Source organism: Anabrus simplex, chromosome 3 (assembly GCF_040414725.1).
Source record: "Anabrus simplex isolate iqAnaSimp1 chromosome 3, ASM4041472v1, whole genome shotgun sequence".
NCBI classification, from domain to species: domain Eukaryota; kingdom Metazoa; phylum Arthropoda; class Insecta; order Orthoptera; family Tettigoniidae; genus Anabrus; species Anabrus simplex.
The window spans coordinates 296,767,461-296,791,578 of NC_090267.1; the positions used below are offsets into that span (position 1 = coordinate 296,767,461).

The window sequence follows — 24,118 nt, forward strand, 5'->3', positions numbered from 1 at the left end:
ATCGCAACTGCGAGCTCACTGCATTAGCTTTACTACACCTTGATTCAATCTCACTTACTATATTACCATCCTGGGAAAACACACAACCTAAATACTTGAAATTATCGACCTGTTCTAGCTTTGTATCACCAATCTGACATTCAATTCTGTTGGATTTCTTACCTACTGACATCAATTTAGTCTTCGAGAGGCTAATTTTCATACCATACTCATTGCACCTATTTTCAAGTTCCAAGATGTTAGACTGCAGGCTTTCGGCACAGTCTGCCATTAAGACCAAGTCGTCAGCATAGGCCAGGCTGCTTACTACATTTCCACCTAACTGAATCCCTCCCTGCCATTTTATACCTTTCAGCATATGATCCATGTAAACTACAAACAGCAAAGGTGAAAGATTACAGCCTTGTCTAACTCCTGTAAGTACCCTGAACCAAAGAACTCATTCTACCATCAATTCTCACTGAAGCCCAATTGTCAACATAAATGCCTTTGATTGATTTTAATAATCTACCTTTAATTCCATAGTCCCCCAGTATAGCGAACATCTTTTCCCTCGGTACCCTGTCATATGCTTTCTCTAGATCTACGAAACATAAACACAACTGCCTATTCCTCTCGTAGCATTTTTCAATTACCTGGCGCATACTGAAAATCTGATCCTGACAGCCTCTCTGTGGTCTGAAACCACACTGGTTTTCATCCAACTTCCTCTCAACGACTGATCGCACCCTCCCTTCCAAGATGCCTGTGAATACTTTGCCTGGTATACTAATCAATGAGATACCTCGATAGTTGTTGCAATCCTTCCTGTTCCCTTGGTTATAGATAGGTGCAATTACTGCTTTTGTCCAATCTGAAGGTACCTTACCAACACTCCACGCTAATTTGACTACTCTATGAAGCCATTTCATCCCTGCCTTCCCACTATACTTCACCATTTCAGGTCTAATTTCATCTATTCCTGCTGCCTTATGACAATGGAGTTTATTTACTATCCTTTCCACTTCCTCAAGCATAATTTCACCAACATCATTTTCCTCCTCCCCATGAGCTTGACTGTTTGCAACACCACCATGATGATTTCCTTTTACATTGAGAAGATGTTCAAAATATTCCCTCCACCTCTGCAGTGATTCCCTGGGATCTGTTATGAGTTCACCTGAATTACTCGAAACACTGTTCATTTCCTTTTTCCCTCCCTTCCTAACATTCTTTATTACTGTCCAGAAAGGTTTCCCTGCTGCTTGACCTAGCCTTTCCAGGTTATTACCAAAATCTTCCCATGACTTATTTTTGGATTCAACAACTATTTGTTTCGCTCTGTTTCTTTCATCTACGTACAAATCCCTGTCTGCCTCGGCCCTTGTTTGGAGCCATTTCTGATAAGCCTTCTTTTTACGTTTACAGGCTGCTCTCACTTCATCATTCCAGCAAGATGTTCGCTTTTTCCCATCTTTACACACACTTGTTCCTAGGCATTCCCTTGCTGTTTCTACTACAGCATCCCTGTATGCCACCCATTCACTTTCTATATCCTGAACCTGCTTACTGTCTACTGTTCGAAACTTCTCACTAATCATATCCATGTACTTCTGTCTAATTTCCTCGTCCTGGAGATTTTCTACCCTTATTCGTTTGCAGACAGATTTCACTTTCTCTACCCTAGGCCTAGAGATACTTAGTTTACTACAGATCAGATAATGGTCTGTATCATCGAAAAATCCCCGAAAAACTCGTACATTCCTAAAAGATTTCCTGAATTCGAAGTCTGTTAAGATATAGTCTATTATGGATCTGGTACCCCTAGCCTCCCATGTGTAGCGGTGAATAGCCTTATGCTTGAAGAATGTATTCGTAACAGCTAAACCCATACTAGCACAGAAGTCCAGCAAACGCTTCCCATTCCCATTAGCTTCCATATCTTCCCCACATTTACCAATCACCCTTTCGTATCCTTCAGTTCTATTCCCAACTCTCGCATTGAAATCGCCCATTAGCACTATTCTATCCTTGCTGTTCACCCTGACCACGATGTCACTCAATGCTTCATAAAACTTGTCAACTTCATCCTCATCTGCACCCTCACATGATGAATACACGAACACAATTCTTGTCTTAATTCCTCCCACTGACAAATCTACCGACATCATTCGCTCACTTACGTGCCTAACAGAAACTATGTTGCGTGCAATGGTATTCCTGATAAAGAGCCCTACCCCAGACTCTGCCCTTCCCTTTCTAACACCCGTCAAGTACACTTTATAATCTCCTATCTCTTCCTCCTTATCTCCCCTTACCCGAATATCACTTACTCCTAGCACATCCAGATGCATCCTCTTTGCTGACTCAGCAAGTTCTACCTTCTTTCTTCCATAAGCCCCATTAATATTGATAGCTCCCCATCGAATTCCATTCCGTTCGCCAAGTTGTTTCCAAGGAGTCCCTCGCCTGTCAAATGGGAGTGGGACTCCGTTACTCCCATAGGTCCGAGGCTTGCTTAAAGTGTTCTGAGCTCGGTAAATTCATGAAGCAGGATGCTGCCCTACTTGCACATAGTCCAAGTGAGGATCTCTCCTCTAACGGGTTATGGACCACCGGTGAATTGTGTAGTCCTAGCCGCCTGAGCACAAGGACGGCCACGACTCAGAATATGTCCGAGATGCCCACTCCCATTCCATAGCAACTGGTATCCCGACTCTCAGGACCACTTACTAGGCCACTCAGCCGTTGCCCATGGTTCACGAACTAGGACGTGACTAATGAGAAAATTTTGACACCCCAAAACAGGTGCTAAATATACGACTGGGCATCTAATTCCTACTGAAGTCCTTGTACCAAATCTCAATCAGATCGGAGACTTACAATTGGAAGAGTTTCCTTGTTAGTGCAATTAGGACAAATTACATGATGTACGAAACTGCGTAAACTACCGTGTTTTGGTATAACTGAAAACAACAATTCGAATAAAATTGGGCTGTACCATTATAACTCTTCTCAGACTTCAACTTCACAAATTATAAACGCATGGAATCGTACGACTGACATAGGTATATGCACCGAATGGAATGGAATGATACGCAGTGGTACGTGTCGTTAGGTGACGAGCCAGATATCACCCGTCAGATTTACGTCACACGATGTTGTCACGAAAACCCAGCGAGACAGTCTCTCACCTCTCCCCACACATACTTTTTCAGAATTTAATTAAGAATATTTAATTTACGCAACAACTGACCCGTTGGACTATTACGCATTGTGGCGCTACACTGTGCGTGGTTGGAACCTGGAACAACGTACATTAAGTTCGATTTACCGAACGAGAGGCTAAGTACTCTACACTGTCCAATTGGAGAGAGTACAGTAGGACCTATTTGTAGTTAAATACCTTCGAGTGGGGCACTACAATGTTGATGTCACCGAGCGAGAGGCCGTGTGGTTTAGGGCACGTAGCTGTCAGCTTGCATTCGGGAGATAGTAGTTCGAATCCTAATGTCGTCGGCCCTGAAGATGGTTTTCCGTGGTTTCCCATTTCACACCATGCAAATACTGGGGCTATATCTTAATTAAGGCCACGGCTACTTCCTTTCTACTCCTAGCCCTTTCCTATCGCATCGTCGCCATAAGTCCTCTCTGTGTCGGTGCGACGTAAAGCAAATTCTAAAAATAAGTTAATAAAGAAAAGAAAAAGTGGATGTGGAAGTCGAATGTTGAAACTGGAAGTGATTATACAATTGACGCATTTGAATCATGGTGACGACAGATCGCATCTAAAATGCATTCTCCTTCAGTTTAAAAATAACAGAAAGGAAAAGGCAGTAAATTTGGGGAATCGTGGATATCTTCTTATACTTGCATAGACGAGGGGAAAAAGGGAATATTTTGCCGCGTTTGAGGTTTGAGATAACCAATTTAATGTTGGTCATTCACAAAAGTGCATTAGAAGTGCATGGCTCAGAAAGTAGATGAGTTCAAAAAAGATCCTATATGTTCATTTTTTGTTAAGGATGACGCTGGCAAAATACAGTATAATATTTGCTGATCATTGTGTCAATCCATAGGAGCATTCTGACAACGATTTTTCGCCTGATTGTGACGGATCATCTTTCCGTATTATTTAGTGATTTCAAGATAGCTAATAAATACGGATGTGGGGAAAATACAAGTAGATGACATTATGGGTTAAGAATGTCTTAGGGTCATTTTCAGTAGCTATGATACTTATGGATCGCAAAAATGATAACATTTTGGTATTCAAACAGATGCTTCAAATAAAGGGAACATTTTCTTTTTACGATTTGTTTTACGTCACACCGACACAGAAAGGTCTTATGGTGACGATGAGATGGGAAAGGCCCAGGAATGGGAAGGACATCCCAAGCATTAGCCTAGTATGAAAATGGGAAACCAAGGAAAACCATCTTCAGAGCTGCCGACAGTGGGGTTCGAACTCAAGGGAACATTCGAACGTTTCCATTATTGCTCAGATATTTTACTAAGCCTGCTGAACGAAGATTACATTCAAAGTAATTGTATTCTTGTTCTTCGTCCATTATTATAAATAATATTTGTCCGCCTCTATGGAGTAGTGGTTAGTGTGATTAGCTGCCCCCCTCGGATGTCCGCGTTCGATTCTCGGCTTTGCCACAAAATTTGAAAAGTAGTACGAGGGCAGAAACGGGGTCCACTCAGCCTCGGGAGGCCAGCCTCAGTCATGCTCGAAGTGGTTTTCCGTGGTTTCACACTTCTCCATGCAAATGCCGGGATGGTATCTAACTCAAGGCCACGGCCGCTTCCTTCACTCTTACTTGCCTATGCCTTCTAGTCTTCCCACCCCCACAAGGCCGCTGTTCAGTATAGCAGGTGAAGCCGCCTGGGCGCGGTACTGGTCCTCCTCCCCAGTTTTTCTCCCGACCAAATGGCTCATGCTTCAGGACATTGCCCTTGAGGCGGTAAAGTTGGGATCCCACACTGAGTCCAAGGAAAAGACAACCCTGGACGGTACATGGACTAAGGAAGAAGAAAATTATTCTGTAACTATTTCCAGTTCCATTGCAAGTAAACTTGAAGATAATAACTTCTCTGTGACAAATATCACATATTATTGTGCTTATGATGCTGCAGTGAATTTTGAATGAGTAAGTATCCACTGGTGTGAAGGAGCATAACAAGAAATATTAGCATAATTGCGTTTGCTCTACCTTGTCATTTGATTGTTAATAGTATCAAATATGGTTGTAAAGTTTTAAAATGTGATATACTGGGTGGTTCAACGGCCCCTTATTTTTCGGAGATAGTGTGCCCTACAATGCTCTCGTCGCAGTCAAGCAAATGCTGAGAACCGACCAGACGCATTATAGTAGATAAACTTACTCACCAAACGGTGAGTAACCTTGGCACATAGCTTACCTGAATCGTAAATCCTCTTCTGCCGCACAGCATAGCTCAGCCAGAATAAGATATGTGGGTAAAATGGGTCAGCGAAACAATAAAAGAAATGAAGAGGAAATAGTTCGATCAGTTTTTAAAACTAACACAAGCTAAGATGAAAGAAAATGTTTGAGTCGCAACAATTCGAAATCAAATAACAAAATTTATTTCAAAATGAAAGATTGGATTCCTCATATTTAAATGAATAAAAAACTACTTTTATAGAATATAATATTTCTCCAGTTAACAATTACATCAAGAAATAGGATCCTCGGTCCTTGTCAGAGCTACCGTTAGGAAAACCTTGCATCTTCATCCGTAGATATATCGGCAATCGGGTTACCAGCTTGTTCGTTCGGTACAGACAAATTCTAACATCCAATAGAAATGAAAAAAATGAATCAACGGGAAATTAACTCGCATAAACAAATGGTATTTAAATGTATCCCTACTCATATTATGCTGCAGGACTTAAAGTTATAACCGACGCAGTTAACACTAAAACATGCAACACTAATGCTTGACATCGGAGACTCGAATTCGGGACTCCACTGAAAGGCATGCGATATCTCTAATTACAACACAAACGAAAAACAATTTATTGACAATGCGCAGAATGATATGGGATCTCCAGGTGCATGCATTAACGGTACAACCTACTGTGTGTATATTTCCCTTTTTAAAAGCTTGTTGAAATCAGGTCAAAGCTCCTTTCGTAGACAGAGCCTTCTTTGTCAGACTAGACATGGAGAAATTTTCCCTCAACAAGTGACGTCAGAAACCTTCCCTCTCTGCGACCCAGGAAGCTTGCCTCAGCTATCGAGCGCCATCATGAATCCCAGCCGTGATTTACGAGCAGCTGGCAAATAGTAAACAAGCAAAATGGCGAGACTATCATTCATAAAATTACCCGTCCTAGTGAAGGTAGTTAATTACCATGCCCTCTCATTAACATAACTGACGTGTAAATACCACACGTATTCTTATTCCGTACAGTGCGAATCCCAGCACCTTAATTTATTCATAACTTGAGCTCAGCTAGAGCATACTCCCTTTACGTTTCCGTGCATTAGTCCGCACACATATATATCATTTCACAGCTTTTACCTGCGTACATCGCGCAACTTAGGGCAGTATTATCTCTTATTATCCCTGGGCTTATTAAAACATGTCTCTCGCCTTTTATTTATTTCTGCGTGAATGCATGGCAAGCTCGATTCGCGTGCAAGATCCCCAGATGCATTAAAGGAAATATTGAAGAGCTTATAGCTTTATATCTGACAACAAAACACTTATATCTAAACATGCCCCAAGCGTTTCTAGCTAGGCCCTAAGACACTCGGTCTGCCTATAAAATTCTTAGACTGCGCAAGACTTTTAGTTGATGAAATAATACTAACCCTTTCTTCATTGACCGAAGACCTTATGTACAATAAAATAAGACACAAATGAAACCATAATCGAGAAATATAACATGCAAAAGTTAAGCTACTCTAATAGTGCATGTCCTGAGCATAATCTATATACAAGTGCCCGAGGACACGTATATTATTTACAAATTAGCCTGAAGGCGTTATGTTACATCTTTAGTTTATCGAAACTACCCTATCTCTGGTCCATGCTGATAAGTTAGGATTTGTCTGACCTGCATCTGTGATTACACTTAAGCAGTTCTCCGGGTGGACATGAGGTTTAGTGACCCATGTTAATGCTGTTGGTAGAAGGCAGCAGTCCGGAGTTCGTGCTTGGCGACATCACGAGGATCTTCGTTTTTCGACTGGAAACTCGTACTGATGAGTTGATCGTCGTCTCTTAGTTGCTTACGGTGCCTTGACTGGATGTGATGCACACTGCCAGCGGGTCCTCGTTCGTTGCCTCTCTGCGGTGAAGGATGCCCTCGTTGTTTGGCTCTTACCACCGCTCCCGGAGTGATGAATTGGCTGTGGCCGGCGACTTCCTGATGCTAGACAACTGTAAGGGAAAGCCATGTTATTACGTATCATTAGTTAGATGCCTAGGTCCCACTCTTGCCTTCTGACGTACTCCCTTTAGCTACCTCGACTATCCTTTGAGTTCATACTTGTGAAACAGTACACACGATTCTCCTGTACAAATAAAACTTGCAACTTACATAGATTATTCTGAAATAATTGAAGTAATACTATCACTCCGAGCCTACACTGACTTAGAACATGTTAGCATCATACTATAATATACAACTCTACGTGGAGTAATAGTGGCAAAGAAATGCTTCTAAAGAAATCAATTGAATCAGTTCATATGTTCAAAGTTCAGATTTACTTCTCACAAGATTGCTACTTACTTGTCACTGGGACACTGCAGTCTCTCTAACTGCAAAGCATGGAGATAAAGGCTGACTTCTTGCCGATGAGCTTCCGTCACACAGGTACACCTTGCAGTCAGCGATGCGGACAGAGAATGCTCCTCGCGTCCCGTATTATTAAAGAGACTTACCCACGCTCGCGAGGTTCTCGCGGTGTGGTCCACTTGAATGCGCACTCACGGAAATGGAATTTTTCTCACGGTGCATGAGACAAATATACATTAATTCGTAGAGATTATTAATATCTTCATGTGGCATATCAAATTGTTCAGAAAATTTCGCTCATTCTGACTATCATTTTAGAATCTCGATATTCCTCCTGTGGGCAGCGATATTCGTCGAGTTTGTTTCCCTCCTCCCTGAATTCTCCCTCTATTTCTCATAAAGATGCTGGCATCAGACGCTGTAAGTTAAGTGGTTAGCGTGGCTTCGTTTCCTTTATTGTTCATGCTGGGAACTCCACCCTACTACTGACGCTCTGATATCCTAAAAAGCGCGCAATGTTGCGTGCTATTGCACAATAATATAAAACCTGATGTCATTCCCATGTGGTCTCATCGGCATATTATAATTATCTGCAGATCATCTCTATTTGACCATGAACTGGACGGTTCAATAAGCAACCCAAATAACGCGTATAACATAAAGATCCTTACAATTTAGTTTTATGAACACCAAATAACTTGAAATTTCTCCTTATGGTTGATAAGGCTCTCTGATGCTCGCGTGTCATCACTGCAAATTTATCCATCGACCTAAGAAACGAAAAGCTACTATGCACAATCCAGCTCCAAATACTAAGGACCATTCTGCAAACATGTGATTTATTGTGCCTTGAAATAAAACAGGTACCCATAATACGATCGAATTAATGGGCTATGCTACGTGTTCTGTAATGTAAAGAAGTTAAATTGAACACTGTACAAAACATCATTGAATAATCGAAACAGACTTTCAACGTATTAGGTCGTGTTTCGTACATGTAGTACGTGTTGAAGAGATAAGTACAGAACAAAAATGGCCAGCCGGACACCAGTGGGATCCGAACCCACAACCTCCCGATTTCGCGTCGGTTGCTCTACCAATTGAGCTATGGTGGCCTAGGCCATCTTTGTTCTGTTTGAAAGATCTGAGCTACAGGTCTGGCACTGCTGCTAGCACACTGTAGAGTGCGTTTAAGTCGCCCGTTGTGGGGCATGTCAATGAATATTGAATTTTCACGACCGCATAGTTCAATTGGTAGAGCAACCGACGCGAAATCGGGAGGTTGTGGGTTCGGATCCCACTGGTGTCCGGCTGGCCATTTTTGTTCTGTACTTAACATCTCTTCAACACGTACTACATGTACGTAACACGACCTAATACGTTGCAAGTCTGTTTCGATTACAATGCGGTCGTGAAAATTCAATATTCATTGACATGCCCCACAACGGGCGACTTAAACGCACTCTACAGTGTGCTAGCAGCAGTGCCAGACCTGTAGCTCAGATCTTTCAAACAGAACAAAGATGGCCTAAGCCACCATAGCTCAATTGGTAGAGCAACCGACGCGAAATCGGGAGGTTGTGGGTTCGGATCCCACTGGTGTCCGGCTGGCCATTTTTGTTCTGTACTTAACATCTCTTCAACACGTACTACATGTACGTAACACGACCTAATACGTTGAAAGTCTGTTTCGATTACAATGCGGTCGTGAAAATTCAATATTCATCATCATTGAATACTTTGACACGGATATTAACTTTCGAGGTGGAACGGCCGTACTTAAGCATTAAACCTCTAGCAACTGCCATGCATGTTGACTTCGTGGCCGAAGAGGTTAAGCGTTGGGACATAGGGTGTGTGAGTGTCTACAGCGTAGTGGTTCGAATCCAGCACAAGGAACAGAGCTGCTCCATTACAGCGGGGATAAAATAATAATCAATATTTTTTCCTATTGGTTTTGAGGGAGCCTCTGTGGTGAAGTGGTTAGTGTGATTAGCTGCCACCCACGGAGGCCCGGTTCAATTCCCGGCTCTGCCAAGAAATTTGAATTTGAAAAATGGTACGAGGGCTGGAACGGGGTCCACTCAGCCTTGGGAGGTCAACTGAGTAGAGGTGGGTTCGATTCCCACCTCAGCCATCCTGGAAGTGCTTTTCCGTAGTTTCCCACTTCTCCTCCAGGCAAATGCCGGGATGGTATCTAACTTACGGCCACGGCCGCTTCCTTCCCTCTTCCTTGTCTATCCCTTCCAATCTTCCCATCGCCCCGCGAGGCCCCTGCTCAGCATAGCTGGTGAGACCACCTGGGCGAGGTACTGGTCATCCTCCCCAGTTGTATCTCCCGACCCAGATTCTGAAGCTCCAGGACACTGCCCTTGAGGCGGTAGATGTGGGATCCCTCGCTGAGTCCGAGAGAAAAACCGATTATGGAGGGTAAACAGATTTTTTAAAATTGGTTTTAAGGGATATGCTCTGATTTGGCATCTTTTTCTACAGGATAGATGGGGGAAGGATCGGGAAGGAAATCGGTCTTGGTCTTTTACTAACGTAACTTCCCGGCATTTGCCTGGTGGTGAACATGGGAAAATGAAGACAACTATTTTCAGTACGACCAGCGTGGGATTCGAATCCACAACATCCCAAGACCAACGCACACAAATAATAATCCATACCCGGTCACATCACCGCACTTATTCATTTCCTATGAAGAGTACGTTAGTTTAAGGAGAAAGTACGGTCGAATTAATATGCACGCCACGCGTTCCATAATGGTAAAATGTTAAATGAACACTGTAAAGCATTATTGACGACTTTGACACGGATATTAACTTTCGATGTCGAACGGCCATGCTTAAATAATAATCCTTTAGCGAACATTTTGTATGTTGTCTCTGTGGCTGAGTCGGTTGTGGCATTAGGCGTCTGAATATCAATAATGCAGCGGTTCGATTTGAAACTTTTGCATGTTTTATTTTGACCGACTAATCATGCCCCATTTTAACAGACACACAATGTTTATGCACACTTACCAGGTCACATCACAGCACGTATTTTCACTCACGATGTATTCCAGTGACGAGTACGTTGTTACGTTGCTCATTTATGGGGAAACAAGGCAGAACGCAGTCCAGTCGCAACGTCTCTATCACGAGCGTTTTCCTGACAGAAGACTATCAACTACCAATACGTTCCGAAACCTTAAACGAAGATTGTAGTCAACTGGGACGCTTGGATTGTTAACTTCAGTTAGAGATGCCCCAATAACGTCTGGTCCAAATGAAGAGGCTGTTTTGGACGCTGTCCATGATAACCCTCACGTTAGTACTCGGACACTTGCACAACAGACTAACATCAGCCGGTCATCAGTGATACGTATACTGTGATCCGCCAGCGCAATATAAACACAATTACACTAACGGTCAGCAACAAATGCACCACCTCTAAGCTGGTGTGAAAAGGAAAAATGAAAAACAAATCAGAGATATCAGCCACAATGAAGTGACGAACACAAATCATCTACTTACCAATTAATAGGCCCATAAAACCCAAAGGACATGGATAACATGACTAGATACAGCGTTGAATCATTCTAGACTATGAAATAAAATTCAAGTTTTCAATTAAATTAAAATTTTAATTCACCAAGAAAAAGGTTAAATGTGAAAAACCAAATGGACATCATCCTTTAAAGGAAATCAATAAACGAATACATTAGAATTTGAAATTACCAAATAATACCAAGTTTAAAACTGAAGACGCGGGCCCGCATTTTTTAACTTATTTAAATGAATGACAAGGAAAATAAAGGTTGTAACCTTGGAATCAAACATTAACAAAGCGAAATTTGTTAAGTAGGCTTTCGCATTAGCATGGAAATCTAGTCCAACAAAATTAATTTCAGAAACTCAAATGTTTTCCACTTAACGGTAAACACCAAAAACAAGCAGAAAATATTTTTATGAGAGATAGTAAACGATATGAAATACTTCACAGGAGCAAGGGTTGAAACCAGGAATAAATTACATGACCAACTTCCAAAACCTAGCAGTGCCACGCCCATATCAGGAAAAAATTAGAACAATCATTGGTATGGCAAACACATCCACACGCTCAAACAAGGTAAACAACCAATCCACAGCCAGATAGCCAGTTCCAGAATCGTTTCTGGGAAAGGAGTTTTAAATGCGTAATGCTGTAACAACTGTATAACAATAAATTTCGCCCATACCATCTGCAGTTACACCAGCAGCTACACGGAGGAGATTTCGATGCAAGCGTAACATTTTGTCAATGGGCATTACGCAGGGTGACCAATAATGCAGCCTTTTTGCCAAGAGTCCTGTTTTCAGACGAATAACGATTTCCCAACAATGGCGTCGTTAATCGGCACAATATGCCCTATTGGAGCGCGGAGAATCCCGATTGGGTAAGACATGGCCCATTCCAAGTGCAGTGGGGAGTAAATGCCTGGTGTGGGATCTTGGGTGACTATCTCATCGGACCATATTTATTCGACGGACATCTAACGGGAGCATGCTACCTTCATTTTCTTCAAAATGAGCTTCCAGAGTTGCTGGAGAACATGCCACTGAGCGAGCGATTACGTATCGCGACCCATAGTGCATTAGTTAGCACGTTGTACTCCTTATAGACACTCCCTGTCCGTACGTAAGATAGTGTTATTCGCAGCTGTGAACGTTTTACAGATTCATTATAGTTCAGATAATAGAAATAACAGTGCCGCTAATGATTTCTACCATATTCGCGAGCATTATGTAAACGGTATATTTGTACTAAGGCCATAAAGGAGCAGGTAGTAATGCTTTTCGGATGACTATGATACGCGTGTTAGTTGGGTTACCTACCTCCGAAAAAAATAAGGAGCTGGTGAAGCACCCCGTATATTATAATAAAATTATTGTCCTCTTCTGTAGCGTATCGGTTAGCACTATTAGCTGCCGTCCGCTGGAGCCTGGGTTCGATTCCCGGTATTGCCAGAAATTTAAGAACGGTAGGAAAGATGGTATGTGGTTAAAGTGGTACATCCAGCTAACCTCCATTGGGAGTGTGTCTGAAAAGAGATGCAATACCTCACCACGAGGACACGCGTATACTTCATAACATGATTCAACAATGAAAATTGCCTCTTTGAAGTATTGCAAAATGGCTTTACATAAAACAAAAACCATGACAATATGTAAAGACAAGAAAACACCTGTAACACACTTAAAAATTGGCCCTGATAAAATAGAACAAGTGAAACAGTTTTGCTACCTAGAACCCTGATAACACGTGATAATCGGAGCATATCAGAAGTCACGAAGAGGATAGCCATGGCAAAGAGAGCATTCCAAGATGAAAAGCATCACTGCTGTCCAACAAACATATAGATATTCAAACTCGGAAGGCCTTTGAAAAAACCTTTGTATGGAGCGTGCTTCTGTATGGTTGCGAAAGCTGGACATTAGGAACGCAAGAAAAGAAAAAACTAGAGGCAGTTGAAATGTGGATCTGGAGAAGAATGCAGAGGATAAGTTGGACGGAAATGAAGAGCAATACCGAAGTCCTCAGAGAGATAAGAGAAATTGAAAAACGGAAAATAAAATTTATTGGTCACATTCTGCGGCATGAGGAGTTCCTTTGTAATATCTTTGAAGGAAGAATTGCTGGAAAAAGAGGAAGAGGACGACCCAGAGTGTCTTACTTCAAGAACCTGCTTCTGAGGATGAAGTGCAAGACCTACGCTGAGTTGAAAAGACTGGCTCAAGATAGACAACTGTGGCTGCAGCGACAAGGCTTAGCCTTTAGAATATGATGATGATGACATAAAATGAACAAAGCACAAGGTAGATTTCTCTAGTTTCAAAATTGAAAGACTACTAAGGATTTTGAAGCTTTCAAGTCTTATTTTCTATCACAAAAATCCACTTAAAATTCTCAAAATATTTTTTGAAGATGAAATGCATTGTGATAATTGATTTTTTTTCAAACTGGAAGTGATTATGTATTGTTTCAGCAAGTGAAATTAACACTGAAATAATAACATAGTAGAATTGTAGAGGTCTTTTTATGTATACTAGACTAGCTGATGAACCCGTCCATGAAGAGTTAGTTTTTATACAATTGCAGCTGTAATCCCGTCTAGTAGAGATGAGTGCCTGTCGAAGAGAAAGAGAGAGGCCACAGCTCAAAATTGTGGTAATGTTATCGTTGATCAATTTTATGAGTTTAAGACATTCTAGGCCTCTGCATTTAGTTTTCTCCTGACTCGGCGAAATTAGGGCATCCGAGGTTAATGGGGTCTTTCATTTTCACCTTCCTTCATAAATCCCTCTCCTCGTATTATATTCCTTTCACTTTTCCTTCTCATTTCAATTATTATCTTTCTGATATACAGGACTTAACAATAAAGTTCGGCCAAACTTTCAGGACACATGGCTCACACACAGAGCAAGCAAATAACATGTTACATGGACATGGGTACAGAAATATTTCATTTCCATGTTAGAACTCATTTTCTACAACTCTACATAGTACATTGACCATGGGGAACACACAGGAACAGAACGTACAGCATTACCACATGAAACTCTTTTTTAAAGGCGGGAGACCCAGCCTAACACGGAGAAACTAGGCGAATATTCATTCGATTGTTAAATATGCTACAAATGTTGTTCAAAAATGCTGCACATATCCCAGTATTGGCATGCTTCCTAGCAATCAGAAGCAACTTCAATAACGTCAAAATTCTAATTATAACATTTTTAAATAAAATGTTCAAAATTTCCCGCCTTTTTAACAATATATCTTTGTTTCCTTCATAACTCTCTTACTGATTCACAGATAATTATGATTTTTCAGGGTTTCCTCCCATAGTGTTGCACTATAATCTATACCTCATTCAGGCCTATATGATTTATATTTCATATAATATGTTTATTTACAAAAATATTAATATTTTCAGGTGCTCGGAATAAAAACTCGTCAAAAATATCTAAATCACAGTGTATGTTAATGACTGAAGTTCATTTTGTAGGTGGAGGTTTGATATACACTTAAAAAAAGGAAAAGTACGAAAATGTTTATAAACTTCTCTTACATGTAATGTTCAAAATGCTCTCCGTAGGCGTTGATACACGCATCAAGCCGCCATCGCACTGAATCCCGGATGCGCTGATATACCTCTAAGAGTAATGCGTATGCATGCATCAACGCTAATGGAAGACATTTTGAACATTTCATGAAATAAATAGTCTCATGTCGTATTCTGGTACGTTTTGTCCCTGTGTTTCTGAATAATGTACGATGTAGAGTTGTAGAGGAAAAGTTCTAGCATGGAAATAAAGCCCATAAAACATATTTTCTTCCTTTACGAGGAATGTGCCCTAAACATTTGGCAGTGCCTTATTGTATTGTATAGCCTGTATAGGCTGACATTCACGCGGTTGTACCTTACGTAACCGCGAGTGTCCCTAAATGTCCTGTTCAAGTACAATACTGCAATCTCCTATATAGTAAAAACGGCTGCATTTTCTCCTTAAATATGCCTTAAAACGAACCTGTAAGCCGTCCAAAGACATTCCTAAAGCGTGCTGCGTACTCCACTCCTAGGTCATTTGACCGCCTCCATGAATGTTCCGTAATTAGTAATTTTACTGCCTCACTGTGTTTTATCAATTTCGTTGCGTTATTATCGCCCAGCAAGGCGTATTTATTTGGTGCATATGCCTCGCCACTTACGAAACTTGGGTTCCTGTACTGTTATATTAATTATAGCTCATGAATATTTATTATGTGTCTGTCCTTTGTATATTTGCAGGAATATTGGTTATTCTGTATTGTATGACTATGTACCTATTGTGCTATCAGCTGGCGGCAGTCGACTGAAGCATATGCTGTCGCATCGAGTTTCGAATTGACTCCTGTTTGAAGCTACTACTGCTAACTCTTATCATTCCTCCCCTGAAGGCGCAGGCGGGTCTCTTAGACGGTAACGCCGTCTTTCAGGCCGGGAGATTTGTTGCGGTGAAGGAGATGTTCGGAGTAGGTGAGGGGGTTGGCGGCCGTGGCCTATACTAGGAATTGTCCCGGTATTCTCCTTAGTGCAGGAGAATGGAATACCACGGAAAAACATCTCAGGACAGCCGACGGTTTGGCCCATCCGCGAGGTCCAGCCCTGTCCCGTCTCCAGAATGCAGAGGCGTAGAGTCTCGGTAGAGCCGTGGCCACCCTGTTTTGCTCGGTTGGCCGGTCGGAGTGCAGAGTTGTTGGACCACGGACCAGCCGTGGCTAGTTGCGGGCCGAGACCCACTCTGCATCCACCGACCCTGTTCGAAGCGTACGCCTTTTCTTTTTATCTCCGCGTGTTACGAACTAGCTGTTCTACTCGGCGGTGTTGAGTGAGCCCTCTCCGCTTGCTCAAAATGTCGCCGAGAATGAACACAGCCCGACGTAGGGCAATCGCGCTGGATACGGGATAGTTTCCGTAATGTAATGAAACATTAATTTTCTCTTTCTACGACGCTACATCACTGCGAGGGATTCTTTATTTTCATCATCTTGTGTATCTTGTAACAGTTTGAGGAGATCTGCCAGCGAGTGATTGTTTGTGCCAAATGTCTGGACATTTACGTATTTGATTACCACCTAAATTTTAAAATACTTCAGGATGATTTGGTGTGATCGTGATCCATCTTCATTTTCATGTGAAATTATACTACATCGGGAGATGAATTCTCATATCTACCGCAAAATTTAAAAAAATTGTTGCAACATTGTGCTGCGTCTCCTATATTGTATTTTGAAATTTCTTGCTTCAGCTATGGATTCAAAATAAGTGACGTTAAAATCCCAATATATATTTCGTGTGAAAATTTACAATTCAAAACTGCGACTGGTAAATTATCTCTAAGATTGTGTGTTACGTACATAAATCTATTTAACTTCAGGTGTGTAGGTGTAATTGTCTTGGCACTCTTCCATGGGCGTAATGGAGAAGTGGAAATTACAGTAGGTAAGTTCTGTGTTTTGTTTGGTGTCATGTTGTATGATTTGAATTGGGCAATATTCATCTAGTCTTATCCAAGTCATCATGAAACAAAACTGTGCAAACGCCATGCACATCCATCATCTAAAATAAACATGAAATTATAGCCTACTAAAAAATGAAAAATTCACTGGAGGTAGAATATTATATATTTGTCACATGAAATGTAAATCACAAAATACTTATAAGCAGATTATATGAAAACTCAAGTACAAATCACGCCACGTTAATACAGACATGGACAAAAGTATTCATACCCCTAGCCATCCAATACAAAATGCTTTATTTGCTGAACCAATACGGAATACAGGTAAAAATTACAAACCCAAACGTGTACCTTGTACCGCAGTAGTCATTACAAAGCACAAAATAAACTGGAAGTAAATAACAGTACATAACAAAGCAACAAATGCGTACTCCATGACTCTACATGTCTGGACATAAGTATTCATACCTTACGTGTAAAAATGTGGTTTGAACGAGTAAAGAGGAAAATGTGTTGTTCCGTGGCATTAATTGTGTAGTAGATGCAGACAGAGACGGACTGATCAGCTGGTCATAGACGGTACTAGTCCAATTGCGAGGAAAACCAAGGAAACCTCTGTTGAAGAGAGATGACTTTTTCTACGCCTTCACTACCAAGGAAAATCGTATTCTGAGATCGGAAACATCATTGGAAGAAGTAAACGAACTGTGCAAAGCATCATAAAAAGGTTAAAAGGACAGGATGTTCTTATAAGCAAGAAAATAAGTGGGCGTCCGAAGAAACTGACCACACGAGAAGAAAGGTTCATAGTAACCACAATTAAAAACAACCACACACTACATCTTCGGCAATAGCATCGCAGCTGGCAGAATATTTCCATCATGTAGTGTCAAACAAAACAGTAAGGTGGGTCCTTCATCGTGCTATATATCGATCTAGGGTCCCAAGAAAAAACCGCACATTACGAAAGTGAATCGACGGAGGAGACTACAATATGCAAAAGAATATGTGACGAAAGATAATGCGTTTTGGTCGACAGTAATGTTTACAGATGAGAGTAAATTTAATATTTTCCGAAGTGATGGACGCATTTTAGTGCGGAGACGCTCTTACACAGAGCTCTATGAGCAGAACGTCGTTACCACTGTGAAGCACGGCGGGAGTGGGGTTATGGTGTGGGGCTCAATGGCGGCTTCAGGTGTCGGTGAGTTGGTATTTATGGACAGATTTCAATATTTAACATCTTGAAAGAAAACGTTCGCAAAAGCGCCGAAGAGCTTGGGATTGCTAATGAGTTTTACTTCCAACACGACAAAGGCCCCAAACGGCGGGAATTGTTCGTTTGTGTGTACTCTACTACACGCCGCTCACATTAAAAACACCTCCCCAATCGCCAGATACAAACCCCATCGAACATCTATGGAGTGAATTGGAGTCCAGACTAAGAAAACACCACATAACAAGTAAATACACTTGAAACCGTTACTACAACAAGAATGGGGAACATTTCATCTGAAATAACACGGGAACTGAATTTATCAATGCCCAGCAGGTTAAAAGAAATAATATATAGGAAAGGCAAACAAACGCGCTATTGATCGAGTTAGTAATATCTGTTTCTTCACTGAGTTGTGAACTCTTCTGCAATACGGTATGAATACTTATGTACAGATAAGTAGTGCCATGGAATACGAATTTGTTGCTTTGTTATGTACTGTTATTTACTTCCAGTTTATTTTGTGCTTTTTAGTGTACACTGTTGTACAAGGTATGCGATTGGGTTTGTAATTTTGACCTGTACTCTGTATTGGTCCAGCAATAAAGCATTTTGTTTTGGATGGGTTGGGGTATGAATACTTCTGTCCATGTCTGTAAATCGCAATTGGGATCCATAGGGATCCTGTTCGAAGGCTGCCCCCTTTTGTTTTTATCTCCGCGTCAGTTACGAGCTAGCTGTTGTGCTCCGAACTGAACTGACGCAATCACATAACAATAACCCAAATGACAAAATATAACACAAAGCCGACCAACCAAATTACAGACAAGAAGATATACGAGCCCAAGTTACGGAATAATGTCAATTAAGCAAAACAATTTTGCAGACTAATAGAGATGCAATAGGGTGGGGGAGTATGCATAAAACCAGTCACAAATGCGTCCAGTCCGAAGAACTTTGCAGATGTCATCTTGAAAATTCAGGGTATCAATAGCATATTCATCACGCAGATGTTGACGGAAAGGCAACACCTGATTAAGCACAATGTTTAAATAAACATGCTGGTTCATGTTAATGGTCACCTCGGTGAGCGAGTCCAATCCATGATATGAAAAACACCCCCAAAACATCACAGACCCACCTCCAGCTTGAACCTAACCTTGCAAACATCCAGGATGAAATGCTTCATTTGGCCTTCGGTGCACTCGACGACGTGCGTCATTGGAATACAAGCAAAAACGTGATTCGCTGGACCACATTACGTTCCGCCAGTCAGCTACTGTCCACGTTCGATGATTTCTAGCCCTTTGAAGACGAGCAGCTTTTGTGTGCCTGTGTAAGTAATGGCCTCTTGCGAGATGACCAACTTCAAATGTTCATTGTATACAGTTCTCGTCACAATGTTATCTCGTCAACAGGTTGGGATGGACCTTCATTCACTGACCGCAGCAATTCCTGTCGGATTTTAATTCACAAGCCGTGAAACGTGTCTCTATTCCTTCTCAATCAGGATCTCTTTCCGACCAAAATTCTGACGTCGTATTTCGTGGCAACGTGTAGTACACCACTGCTTGTAGACACGTTGAACAGTCCGCTGCGAAACACCAACAAATCCAGCAACTTCACGCACCGTACGGCCATGGGCACAGCCAAACACGATTGCCCATTTTTGCCACTCTGTCACATCCTTACATCTACCGTGTTGACGTACACCTGAAACATCAATGTCTCACTGATCGCTACTGCTTTATGCTCACGTAGAGGCAGTGTGCGTGCGGTTGAGCGCGGGACTCGTTCGGTGCGCCAACTATACAGGGTTAACGATCCATCTGTGCGTGCGCACTAGGGTGACTAGTTTTTCTTTGGTCCGGTTACCTTATTTAGCAGTGGAGGAAGGATATGCCTTCCAGAAAAAAATGTAAACAGGAAATATGTCATACTTTACAATCAAACCGCACGAGTATTAGCAAAAAGCGGAATTGCATCCCTGAACAAAAACCTTACGCGATACTAATAAATGGAATGCATTTTTGAATTCAGTGCACACAACAACATAAATATTTCATAGTTTCATGTTCTGGCATTTTTGTTGTACAGTGAATTACATTACAATTGCGATATATCGTAGTCTATATCTCCACCCAGTAGAACAGGAAATCTTTTCTAAATCAATTAGTTTAAATTTGTTTGGGGTGATATCCTGCAACTAAAACAAATATAACTTTAGAAATATTACACCTGTTACACTGTTCGTGTTATATTAAGCAGTGTATAACTTCACAACTAGTTGAACATTATGTCACTACTGCATGAGAATTGCAGATACACAACAGGCATGCATTTTCAGTATCGTCTTGAAACGGCTTAGATATTTGGTCAATGCAGGTAAAGTAATCTCATTATCAGAACCCCAGTTTACAAATGAATATTTGCCATAGTTTGTGTTCAACGGTCTTCCCCTTATATTCCGTGATCGATCTAACCTCTTAACAGAAATTTTCTAGTCAGATGTTCAAATCTCCCCATACCAGATTTTTTGGATATCATAGTACATGACAACTACCTCTGTGGATCATTCGAAGAGTGTCGGCCTCCAGACTCCAAGAATCACGGTTCAAACCCGGCAGAGGTAATCAGAGTTTTGAAGAGAGAAGAATAATTCATTCCATGTCGTAGGGTTGAGGTGTTGTAAATATTTCGATTTGAGTTTGTTCTGGTATCGACATTCATGGATAGTGTTACTATTTGAAGTGGTGGACTAGGTCTAGTAAAGTGAGTTAGTGGGATTCTGTATTTGGTCATGTTTTGACTTACTTACTAGCTGCGAAGAGCCTCCATAGTAGTAGTCGCACTAACCAGCGTGAATGTAAGGGTCATTGTTTGTTCTTTTTCCATATTCTATATTTTCTACGGGTTTATATTGTAACGATTCGTGATAGGTTGTGCATTGCTATTGACATTTATTTGATTGCTTGGACACTGAGAATGCGGGTTCGATTCATCAGCGGTTGCTTATTATTTTTATTTTCTCCGCGCGCGTGAGTTTATTTTATTTTTGGTTTGATTTTTTAAATACAGTAGTTCGTTAACAGTAGATCAAGGAGACAAAATTAGTTAGGCAGACCTGTAGTTGTAGAATTTAAGAAAAACAGTTATTTACGTATTGTACTTGGATGACCCACGTGCTTGTAATTAAATAAGTTTGATTGATATTAGTTCCACATAACCTGAAAGTTTTCTCAAGTGACTGACACTTTCCTTTAACTTAATTTTTGTTTGGCGGTCCTTCTGAACGTGCTGTTCATTATATATATTTAGCTTCATTTTGTTCTTTCTGAACATGCTAAGCGAAATAATTTCTTGAACATATGTTGGTTCTTTCCGAACATATTTCTTGATAATGCGTATTTGAGCATTGGTTTAATAGTATCTTAAAGGTGCTCTGTGGTGGCATCAGATGGTGCGATTTTCTTTTTTTAGTTGTTGCAACTTAACTTTGAAAAGCACCATCTTTGCAATTAACAATTTATAAGCGGTCCAACTCAACTGGAGGTTAGTTTAGATCGATTAAGGGTTCATTCCATGGCTGTGTAGGTATTTATAATTAGTGGACAACCTTAATTAAATAAAAATTTGGAGTTCAGCTGTGAAAGTCAGATTTTCCACGGATCGTGTAGATTAACCCATAGTTCTTGATTTGGAAACTGAGTTTCCGATTTTCAGTTTTTTACGTTTTCTTTATGGTTTTGCCGTCCCAATATTTCAATTCTACATTCAAGAAATATTGTGACTATGTAATGTATATATTTCAGATATTTTAAACGATATCGAATGTGACTGTTAAATTTTCTGACACAGATAGGTCTTATGGCAGCGATGGGAAAGAAAAGTGCTAGAACTGCGAAGGGAGCGGCCGTTGCCTTAATTAAGGTACAGCCCCAACATTTGCCTGGTGAGAGAATGGGAAACCACGGAAAACCATCTTCGGGACTGTCGACAGATGGGTTCGAACTCACTATCTCCCGAACGCAAGTTCACATCGCGATATATCCAGTGATTGGGGCGCATCTTGCATCTTTTGTTTGGTGCAATTCCTTTCACGGTGTCGTAGGATTCTTCTCCTGAAAAAAAATATGGGACTAGTTTTGAATTTCCAGAGTTTCATTTGGCCTTCGAACTCACCGGACATCAATCCTGTAGGGCATGTTTGGAAGTTGATGGTGAGGCATACAGGCCCTCGATGTGCTGAACTCAGGGCCTGTATCGAAGATTGAACTACACACAGTCTGGTTGGACATACCTCCTGACTATTACCGTCTTCATGATGAATCAGCGGTATATACTGTAGCTCCCTAGGAAATCCTATGTACATTATCATAATATTTAATGTTATACTTACCTCACACATGAGTAATCAATTAACTTTCCCAGAGTTGCACTACAATATTTATTTTATTTACGTCATAAATTCCAACCAAGGAAAACACAGAAAACACATGATACATTTAAAAGTTTCCTTACTTAAATTCGATAAGTTCAAAGCTGTATCGTAAAATAGATTTAAAAACTGAAAATCGCTAACGAAGGACAAACATTATATACACTCTTCTTCTAGCATTCTGAAATATTTATTGACTGTTAACAGTAGAAGTTATCTAATAAATTTACCAAATATATGTGAAATTATTTTTAGGAAATTTAATCACCTGTAAATTTACCTTGTTCCTTATTTTTCATTCCATGGCCATAACAGAATAGGTTTACAAGTATTGTACCTTAAAGAAAGAAAACACTGATTATTAGTAAATACATTTTAATGGCAGATGGTATGTACAGGTTATTTATCAAGTAAGGGGCCTACTTGGACCTAGTGCAATGTACTGCGTAAAATGTTCGAAATGTCAGCAAACCATACATAGTAAACGCGAACAAAATATCTACACTGAGGAATAAATAGTCTGTAGAAGCAATCGCTTTGAATAGTTATTTATAATCGTTATTTAAATGATCGTTATTTATTTATGTGGACCTTTAATGAGTGGAAAGACTAGCGAGTGATTTAATTAATAATAATAATAATGTTATTTGTTTTACGTCCCACTAACTACTTTTTAAGGTCTTCGGAGACGCCGAGGTGCCGGAATTCAGTCCCGCAGGAGTTCTTTTACGTGCCAGTAAATCTACCGACACGGGGCTGTCGTATTTGAGCACCTTCAAATACCACCGGACTGAGCCAGGATCGAACCTGCCAAGTTGGGGTTAGAAGGCCAGCGCCTTAACCGTCTGAGCCACTCAGCCCGGCAGTGATTTAATTACACGCATGCAAAAAAGTTCACGTTGCAAGTGCTGCATACATAGTTTTACTTATTACCGTAACCAAATTACCAATTCTATGGAAAGAAACATAATAGGCCTACATCATTTGTAAAAATACAAATTGCGCACCATGAAGGAGCCATCACAGGGGCACGTAAGCGGGTACAGGTACAGGACATGGTAGTATAGCAACACGCTACACCACATAACAAACGCTTACAGGATGCACTTAGCACAGTGCTGGACAGCCCATAGCACCGATATGGCGATATGGTCGGATATGGAGACATCCAGACGTCAGATATTCTGCTGAGAGAGATCCTGCCACAGCTGGCGAAAATGACCCTCCAAATCTGTCGTAGTTGCCACTGACCGAAGTTGTCCACCAATCTGGTCCCAAATCTTCTCGATGGGTGAGAAATCTAGAGACCTTGCTGGTTAGAGATATCCGGGCATTATCCTGCTAGAAAATGAATTTGTCGAACTGCACCAGGAATGAATACGCATACGGTCGCAGTACTTCCTGGATGCATCGCCATGGCATCAGAGTTCCTTCAGTCACCAGCAGTGGGGAGCGAGGATCGCAGGAAGAACTACTCCATACCATGACATCTCTTGTCGGGGCAGTGGGTCATTCCACAATGAAGTGTGGATCACTGCGCCGCCTAGAACATCTCGAGAGTCGACTTCGGTGGTCATATCTATCCCGACAGAACCGTGATTCGACGTGAACACTATTCGTCAATCCGCAAGTTGCCTGTTCAAACGTGCTCGGCGATGTCCAGATTGGAATGGTAGCCA

At 41.1% G+C, this 24,118-nt stretch overlaps 1 non-coding gene across 1 annotated transcript; it reads right to left on the reverse strand.

Moving 5' to 3' along the window:
- Positions 1–8,794: 8,794 nt before the first annotated feature.
- On the reverse strand, positions 8,795–8,871 carry TRNAS-CGA (transfer RNA serine (anticodon CGA)). Its single transcript has one exon. It is a non-coding gene; the product is annotated as a tRNA-Ser (tRNA).
- Positions 8,872–24,118: the final 15,247 nt, after the last annotated feature.